The sequence below is a fragment of the Protomyctophum parallelum genome (assembly GCF_964188405.1).
Source record: "Protomyctophum parallelum genome assembly, chromosome: 3".
NCBI classification, from domain to species: domain Eukaryota; kingdom Metazoa; phylum Chordata; class Actinopteri; order Myctophiformes; family Myctophidae; genus Protomyctophum; species Protomyctophum parallelum.
The window spans coordinates 45914568-45924842 of record NC_139698.1 but is presented as its reverse complement, the minus strand read 5'-3'; positions in this window follow the sequence as shown (position 1 = coordinate 45924842).

Sequence of the window (10275 nt, the reverse complement as noted above, 5' to 3'; positions counted from 1 at the left end):
GCTGGCTGATTATCTAAAGTGAACTGACTTCACACTGTAAATAGGGTACATCTCAATAGCATTAAAATAGTAATGCGGTGTGAAGAAAATGTTGAAGTCAGGACAAATTAACAGCGAAACGCTAAAGTGATTTTGCAGCACATGCCCACTCTGTCTTGTCTGCCGTTGTCAAGGGAAATGTTCTTCCGTGTAGCGACATTTCCCATATTGCATCTAATCAGGAAGAATAAATATACCACCAGGCTCGGGGCGGTACAGGAATGTCCAAAGGTGCACACACTTTAATGGGAGAGGAACGAGAGATTTACCAAAAGCCCTTGGTTTGCCGCTGTTCTGAGGCAAATCATTTGGCTTTGCTTGATTCTCCCTGACTCTTGCAGATGTTCCTTCCAACCTTTTCATCCGCTTTAATTAGTAGAGGAGAGGAACTAGGCCCAGTGAAATGGCTGCAGTGTGCTATTCAGCAGATAAACCTCTGCTGCCTGACAAGGCCAAGGTGCACTAATTTGTCTCAAAGGTCAAATCAGCCCACATGACTTTTGGGGATAAACAAGTTACCTCATGAACTGATAAACAATTAGTGCAATATTACTTATATACCGATAACCCATTTGACTGCATGGCCAGTTGAAACAATATAAAGCCTTTTTAATCATTTGATACTTTTTGCAGTTACAGCACTTTGGCTTTGTAGGGCACTGTGGTCATGAGAGGCAATCCAGGGACCAGATGGTGAAGAACTGACAGTATTGATGTGTTTTTTTTAAGCACCGAGTTAATATGCAATAAAACAAGTTCATCTGTGACCCTCCGGAACAACTCGCATTGAATTGTGTAGCGGCAATGTGTACTCATCTTTCTCATCTTAGGTCTGCCTTATCGAACTCCAAACTTCAAAGTCATTTTAGTCGTTAGTGTCAGGCTCTTTATTTGATTGCCCTCAGGGAGCCACATTAAAGCCACACAAGTCCAGTACATAACTCATGCAATGCACGTTTTGTTTAGCTGACACGCATCCAGACTTGAGGTTTAATTGGGAATTTTATGTCACCTGCAGGTGCATTATTCCCCTCCCCGACACCTGTCGTCCACCAAGGTCATCCTCCATGGAACCCAGCGCACTGAATAAGAAACTGAACAGAGGGCTGCCTGATTTGCATGCATAATGTGCCATTTCTCCATTAAACAATCTTGTCAAAAGGGAACATTTTTATTCAGGGGAAATATAAAAGCTTCAATTTCAATGAGAACAGAGCATATGCGGCCAGTGTTCTTTATGGTCTTAACCTTGCGTAAAGAGTTTTTCATATGAGGACAGGTCCAGTTTTGGGGCCATTTTACTGTGGCAAGAGCAGTGTTGCATGAGCAGGGAGGGGAGGGGCTGTGAACCACAATTTTAATATTAATGAAGTGCTAAACTTTGAACTACACATTCGAGATATTACAAAGCCGACGGCCCTAAGTATTAAATTGGATGAGCTGGTTCCTCCGGGCAGCATTATTTCCAGATGGTAAAAATGAAGTTTGGTAACTCAAACAGAGTGGAGGGGAGAGGGGGGGGGGGTTGCCATTTTAGCCATTTAAACGTGACATTTTTCCCACCGTCTGCTGCCCCGCCCGCACACCTCTCAGAGAGGAAGTCAGAGGCGTGACCTTTTCCGATTTCCTGGAGGCTTTGCTCGAGCAAAAATGCCCTTCGATATTTTCCTGTGCATCTGAGATAATTGAATCTAAAAGATTGTGCACGAACCTGGGGCTGTGTTAATGAGAGCACTGCTGCCTGAACACAAAAAAGGTCCAAAGCTGGATAGAGAAGGTGGGCGCTCCCTCTGACAATTTCCCTGAGACGGAGGCTCCAAAGGGCATTCTTCCACTCCTTCAGATCGCCTACAGCGGTGGAAAGGGCACCGAGGTACGAGCGTTGAGTTATAGCCTCCAACACAGCCAGCAATCCCATTACTTTAGTTTAGTCTGTCAATCTATCAGTCATGTGACCATCTGCACACACACACTCACTCACTTACAAATTAACTTATTCACTAGGTCACTCGCTCACTCATATTTTTGCTCTGACTGACTGACTCTCTCCTATCACACACACACACACACACACACACACACACACACACACACACACACACACACACACACACACACACACACACACACACACACACACACACACACACACACACACACACACACACACACACACACACACACACACACACACACACACACACACACACACACACACACACACACACACACACACACACACACACACACACACACACACACACACACACACACACACACACACACACCCGAGTCCTCACCCTACAGTATAATGTGTCCAGCTGATCCAGTCACACAGTGACAGCACCCACAGCATTATTTTGTTTTCCTACAGTCAGCACCCAACTCAGCTTGGTATTAAGGACATGACATGCAGTACGAGGGTCATTCCTACTATTAGGTGCCCTTTCAGCATAGTAACCTCTTAAAAACAAAATATTTGTTAACAGGATTATTATTTTTTTCAGTAAAAAATAGATTGGCATGTTCAGCAGTCAGAAAAGCATTTGTCCAATTATTATTCCAATTATTTCCTTATCCATATCCATAATTTACACTGTAACAGTTACTCCTCGTGTAATGAAGAATATAGTAACACATTATGAACACAGAGTAAGAAATAATTTTAATATATCAACCATATTTTCTGAATGTATGTATCAATTTCCTATAAGCATAATAAAATATAAGCTATTTGCTGAAGTCATGTGGCTAGAGAAGTAGTCGCGGGGACATTTACAGTTGGATTTGCATCAGAGTAAAAGGGGACAGTCAAGTCAGGAACATTGATTTCAAGATTTTAAGCATTAAAAATATATTTATCACAATTATTGAGAAGACATTTTGACTTTGTTTAAGTTATATTTGTAACGGAAGCTGAACAAACATGATGGGGGACATGGCATTTTAGCATATCTCTACTCAAATCAAAGGGATTATTTTATATATATTTCACTCTGAGGTACAAATATTTCTTTCCATGGTAGAAACACTTTAGACTTTAATAGTATAACATAAGCTTTTTGGAATGAGTGTTTTTGCTTATTTTACACAAGCTATGCTGCATTATGTCATGGGGACACAAATACTAGAATACTACAGTATATTCACCAGGCTGACATGAACATCACAAAAAACAGATGTTTTCCAGTGAGACCAGAACACCCCGTCAAATGTGTCATTATAAATGCATTAACCGCATCCAACGTTTTACAAAGGGAAAAACCGCTGACCGCGCACGCACGTGTGCACGCACGCACACACGCACACGTGCACTTATTACATTACGTTTGAATCATGTCAAAATGTCAAAATCGGACTGGCTGACCTGGCTAGCTGGCTAACCACGTAACTAACCACTAACCACTAAAAATCCATTATTTCGAAAATAGCCGATCTACTAGCTTAGAATGCATCACAACTCATTGTGAGCTCGGGAATGGGGAAGGATTATGAACAGTGTACAGACTAGTGCCAATCCCGCAAACAACATTGGTAATGTTGTTTGTGTAATTTACATAATGTTTTGTTATCAGAATCTGTGCTCTTGCAATGTGATATTTTCTCCTTCCAGCAAAATGTATGCATTTATTTCTATGTGTATATTTAAAGCCCCATATTGTGTTTTATTTATCTCGTGTTAGTGATTGTTTGTTTCGTGTTCCTTGTCTTATGTGTTTGTTTGTCAGATTGGTTTTTGTTTGTTTGTTTAAGGAAAAACAGGGGTCAAACTGATTGTATGCATCATTATGTGCAATAAAAAAGAAGGCCAGCTATTATTCAAATCCTTTAAAAATGTTGTGCTTTTATTTTATAGATGATAGATAATGACATAACCCCACTGCCGGATGCCGAGTTGAATACATTAAAACCGGGAAAGCACCTGTGCCATTTTAGATTTTTGCGATGGCTATTCAAAAATAGCAGATCTACAAGCTCACAGCACGTCACTTCATGCCACACTGTGAGCTTGCACATCTGCTATATATTATTTTTTTTACATTTTTGAAAAATCTTGAAAGTGTAAGAACTACTGATTTAGAAGGCATGGTACAATTGGCCTGGGGTCTTACTGGGTTCTATACAGTGCAAAAGAGCAGCTGTCTCCTCTCAGAGTATTTATGAAGTGACTTTGGGGGAGAGCAGCCCAGTCCTGGACAAAGAGAGATAAAAATCCAATCAAAAGCAGCCTGCGTCGGGAGTCGGGACCCGGGTCAGCTCCCAGTGAACAGATTGAGGGTCATTGACCACAGCACCTTCCCCCTTCTCCAGGGCCCTACTGTATATGCTGACACATCATGTACAACCCCCCACCCCCCCCCCCCACGCACACATTCACGCACATGCCCACACGCACACACGGTCACACACCGTGACGCCCATACACCCACACACACACATACGCATGCCCCCCCCCCCCACACACACACACACGGTCGCACACATACGCAAGCATGCATGTACACAAACACATTCACAGTTACCTGCTCGCACACAAACACACTACACTACACAGGCACACGCACATACAGTGTATACATGCAGGAGGATAGGCCTCTAGGGCTGCAGGGCCTTCATAACTGGCAGCCACATTGGTGGAGGGTGGTGGGGGGTGGGGTGGAGGCGGTGCGGGAGTGGTGATTAAAATGACATCAGTGCCATGGAAACCACACATCATATCATTCCCTTAAGGAAAATCAAGAGGCCTATTTCCAGCTGTATCTCACTCCAGACAATTCAATATGAATGTTAGTGTGGCAATTAAGACCTTAAATGCTCTGCCTTGGGGGTGGAGGGAGAGGTGGGCAGGGCTTCCCAAAACCGCTAGACACTATAAAATCCTGTGTGTTAACACATTATTGGTGCGTTTCACACAGGCAGATGCAAAGATACAGTCTACCATTCATTGTCAACATGAGCAAGCGACGTGAAGCTACAGTACGAAGCAAGCTGCTGCAAAAGATACAAAGCTGCAAATTGAAGCTGGGGGGGTCAGTGTCGGTCAGTGCAGCGGCCAACGGGCCAGACACCGCAACCGCCGTTAACAGCCGTTAACAGCCAGCCAGTGTACTGTGGCTCCCGACATGCATTGTAGGTAAGACACATGCGTGGCTGGTTAAAACTAATTTGTGGCTCACTGTGGCTGCCGACATGCGTTGCCGGTTATTTTGACAAAAATGTCCACCACAAGCGATGAGCCCTGTTTGTGACTGCATGCTATACATTTTGTCTAATAAAAGTATATTTTCCTAAATCTGGAGGCAATTTATAGTTATGTAAACTCCTACTCCTCCTACTCATTACTGAGCACAAATGTACACGGCCAAATACTGTACATAATGTATCAATGTGGGTTTCCTTCCATGAAAATGTTTTACTGTGTTGAATTAACGCTATTTCACTGTGTTCTGTATTTAATGAACAGTCAGAATAATGTGGAGTCCCCATGGGACCATGCCACTTTTGAAAAGAGAACAGCTCTGGGACTGGGAGTTCCGTTTATACATTTGGTCTGAGGCTGCATGCTCAGCCCCTTTGAGACCGAGGCATAGAACGATAGCGCCGACTTGCAAGATCAGTTTTACACACATTTTGTGTTTCAACATCATCATCCATAACTGAAGTTATAAATCATTTAGTGTGTTGGAATGGAGTGGTGCGGGAAATAAATAGGCAAGGGTGGGACCACGAAAATGAAAAGTAACGCTGATAAGTAAGTGGAACTCTCAGAATGCTGTTGCACGGTTGCACCTCCATACTTCCACAGGATATGTCCGTTGCTTTGCATTAATAATACAAGCTAGGGGCACGGTGGCACAGTTGGTAGTGCTGTCGCTTCACAGCTAGAGGGTCCTGGGTTCGATTCCCGCTCAGGGTGCTGTGGGTGCTGGGCTGCTGGCGGCATGTTTCCTCCTCCATCAGTGCCCATAACCGAGGCGGGGTTGGCGAAAGGGCCTTTCTGTGTGGAGTTTGCATGTTCTCCCCGTGTCCCTATAGGGTAGGTACATGCAGTAATCCTGGTCTCTAAACTGCCTCCCCCTGGCCAGCCGGGGCGCCTGATGGAGGGGAAAGGAACTGGTTGGAATAACGTGTTCCTTCCACGCGCTACGTCCAACCAGGAAAACTCCCCCCTGTCAGGTGTAAAGGAGCAACTTGAACTCATGGAAGCATGAGTTCAAGTCCGTTGCTCTCCCTATGTACCCCATATATGGGGACTAGGTTGGCGGAGGGTGTAGAGCCCAGGATCACATTAGATAATTGACACAGGGGTGAAAAATACAAGCTGAGCAAAAGCTGCAGTACCACACCTGGTGGACAGTGTCTGACTCCACCAGTGGTGGTGCTCAAGAGCTGAATACTGTATATCATAAATTCAGAACTGTAGCCATGTGTGGAGGAAAGTACTCAAAGTACTATACTGAAGTGCTGTACAATTTTGAGGTAGACTTTTACTATAGCCTACTCTACTACATCTCAGAGGTAAATGTTGAGACTTCCTACTCCTCTATGATTGCAAAACTTGAATAGGCTAACTACAGTAATTTAGTTACTTTGTAGATTTACCATTGGTTATGGACGGTTGAGTCACAGTGACATGAGCATGCCTGCATGCCCGCCCTATCATTAGCCAATTTTAAGGATACAAAAAACATTATTAACCAATTAAAGGAGATATAGACAACTTCCAGTGTTTGTACACAGTGGGAGGGATGCAATGGACATTTGCAGTCGTATGTCTATGCCATAAGAAAATAGTTACAACAAGAAAAAGTGCCCTTCTGGGCACAGGTCTCCACCAGGATAGGAATGTAGGACATTGCAGCTTGCCTTCATCTGGTGGTTGGATAAAAGGGCAACAAAAGTAAATTATCCACAGATCCGTGCAGTTAGAGGTAAAAACACTTTTCGGCCAGTTATAGCGCCACCTTGAGGCTGAGTTGTAATTGTTCATGTGGCATTTCGTCCTCGGCCTAGTGGGAATGTGCGTGCACAATTTCACGGAAATCACGTGATGTGTTCATGATTTGCAGCATTTTGTTTGAAACTGAGCACTCCTGTGAACTTTGGAAGCCAATCTTAACCAATCAGGATGGAGTCTGAGAAATCTGAAAGACCGGTTTTGTTGAATGGCTCTAGAGAGACTGTGTACCAATTTGCGCGATGTTTGGACAAGATCTGTAGGTGTACTGTGCAAAAACTTGTTTTGCACAAAGCGGCCTCCTGGTGGCGCTATAACAGGCCGTTCTGGAAAGTTTGGGGCAGAGGTTCATCGTTGGCATCCAGAGAGTGTGTGTGCAAAATTTGGCATCGGTGGCCGAGTGCAAAACATACTCTCCCCCCATGCCTTCGGCCTGGTGGAGACAATGACATTGAGTTGATATGTTTTTTTAAGGGTAACTGTAGCATAATCGTTAATATCACACGAGTCCCGTAGTCGCAAATGAGGAAGTAGGGGAGGCAGAGACTGAGACTCACTGGCTCTCAACATGTTAATTATCTTATATTTGTAATCGGTGCATATAAAATATTGCCCCTCAAATGCCCCTGCAGCCACTACAGCATTGTTTATGTGAACTACTTTGTCTACGGTTATTCATTGCAATGATCAAAAAACAGCAAGCCACCGTTGGCGAGATCTCTTATAAATATCCATTCAATCTGTATGTATGTTTACATCAATTTGCATCAATCAATCTGTTAGGACTGCAGGGCTGCAGCCTGCTGCCTGCAGGCTATCAGAAATGACTTTGGACAGATTGAAAAAACTTTAGTTAAACTTGCAGAGTGACAGATTACTTTACCTGGATTTCATCTTCTGATAGTGCTGACTGCTGACATGACATAATAATCCCATAGTGTTTCATTAGCGCGACGGAACGTGACAAAATAGTCTACAGCTGAGCTTGTTATGCTGATGACAGGCAGCGGCCATGAACACACTCAACACAGTAACACACACGTTGATACAAGGTGGTAAAGATAACAAGGAGTGGAAAGTGATGTCACTGTTATGCAACACGGAAGTATATGGACTTGAAGCTGTTTATAAACAAGTCAGTCATTGACATCATTGTCTAATCCTTGGTGTTACTCTTCCTGCGACCGATTGCCCCTGAAACCAAGCTTTCACCGTCGTCTCGTCCTGACTCTTTTTTTTCTCTTCTTCTTCCCCCTTCATGGGCCCAAGGGGCCCTGGGCCCCGGTGCATCGCACCGTTTGCACCGTCGATATTTCCGCCACTGCATACCACCGCGATTCTCATAATTTCAATAAATATTCATAAACATACTATTTCACATGAACAATGTTGGTAAAACTAAGATATGGGGAAATATATATTATACATTGCAATTGCATCGCGTTTTCATTATAAGACTGCTGGGTTGAACACCCTCATGCTGCTATTGGCTAAAACCCCCAAGGCTAAAACCACCCGGCAGTAAACACTAGTGGATATAAACACCCAGAGGGACCCAGAGGGAGAGTGTGCTGTTGCAGGAGAACACCCCAGCATCATAATATAGGGGAAGATAAGAGGGAAAAAAGGCCAAAAATATCAATTTAGATATTTAAAATGTTGGCTTAAAGGTATTATGACATGATTTATAACATAATTTTAAAAACATTAAAAGTCTTGGCCATGGTCCTTCAAACGTGTCTAAAAAGTTTGAACACTCAACTCCACTCCAGTATTTCTTGACACGAGTTTTTGTGCATGTGTAAAGTTCATCCTGAGAAGCCATGGAAAAACACATTTTAGCCTGTAGATGTCGGTAATTCCCCCTTTCCTGTCAACCCAAGATGCGCTACTTTGACAACTTGGTAGGAACGTCGTCAAAAATAAAAGAGTCATCTAGGCCAGTTGGTATCCAGTGTAAGGACTTGTGTTGATTGACACAGCCAACAACAGAGCAGATTGATTTTTCTCTAGAAGCCATTATTAGTAAGTATTACAAAGAAACAAAGTCGCGGTCGACAATGAGGAAGCGGAGAAGAGAGGGTAGGCACTAGGCAGGGAGCAGAGGGGAGGGGGCGGAGTTTTAGCGGAGATCTACGTATATCTCTGCCGTCCAACCAGATGAGACATTTTTGCATAATTATTCACAAGAGTCCAGACAGCAGAGAATACACTGAATGTTCAAACTTCGTTTTTTTTTTGGTGAAATTGATGTCAAGAAAAGCCAAAAAAGCCAAAAAATCTACAAAAATGTGTTTTAAATGTCACAATCCCTTTAACACTCTTATTGCTATCCTATTCTGCTTGGCTGTCTTGGGCTATGCTAAGGGATTAACATTGGACGAAGGAACTGTTTCGGGGCCCACAGCAAACTGTTCTCTTATAGCGAGAATCACACCGCATACATCAAAAGAAAGCCCAACTTGTCCACTTTTTCTAACACCTGCTTTTTCCTGCACTCTGCTCGCTTGAAAAAACAACAGAGATATGGAAGGTCAAAGTTGACATTTCAGTTCAGTTTTTTTATATGAACACAAATAATTGTTCACAAACTATTATTCACAAAATAAGGCCTATAGCGACATGTACATACTATATACCGTATGAAACAGAAGACTCTCTGCTTTCATAAGAAAAAAACTAATACTGTAATAATAAAAATCACACGCCTGTGAAGTGAGCAGTGCAACTGTTGCACTGCTCACTTCACAGAGAGTCTTCTGTTTCATACGGTATATAGTATGTACATGTCGCTATAGGCCTTATTTTGTGACCTGCTATTTGAAAATAGCCAATCGAGAAGCTCACAATGCGTCACATGGCACATGCATTGTGAGCTTGCAGATCTGCTATTTTTGAAAGATCTCAGTACTTTTGTACTATGACTCAAGTTACATTTTCAAGACAGGACCTTTGTCTTGTAACTTACTTGTGTTTTATACCTGTGGTATTGCTACCTTTACTCAAGTAAAACAAAATATAGAGTACTTCTTTCAGCACCGAGTCTGACTTTAGCCATGCAGCAAAGCACAAGTCACTGTGACATGCATAGCTTCCCCTCTGAAACCCAACCTCTCACATTACATGACAATTTCGTTATTTAAAATGAATGCAACTTGTGAGTAATCTTTCAATATTATTTCATCACGTTATTTTCTACACCAAAACGGTCCAAGTGTCAGGTTAATTGCGTTAGAATGCAATTATGAAATATGCAAGGCATGCAGTCTGATGATTGG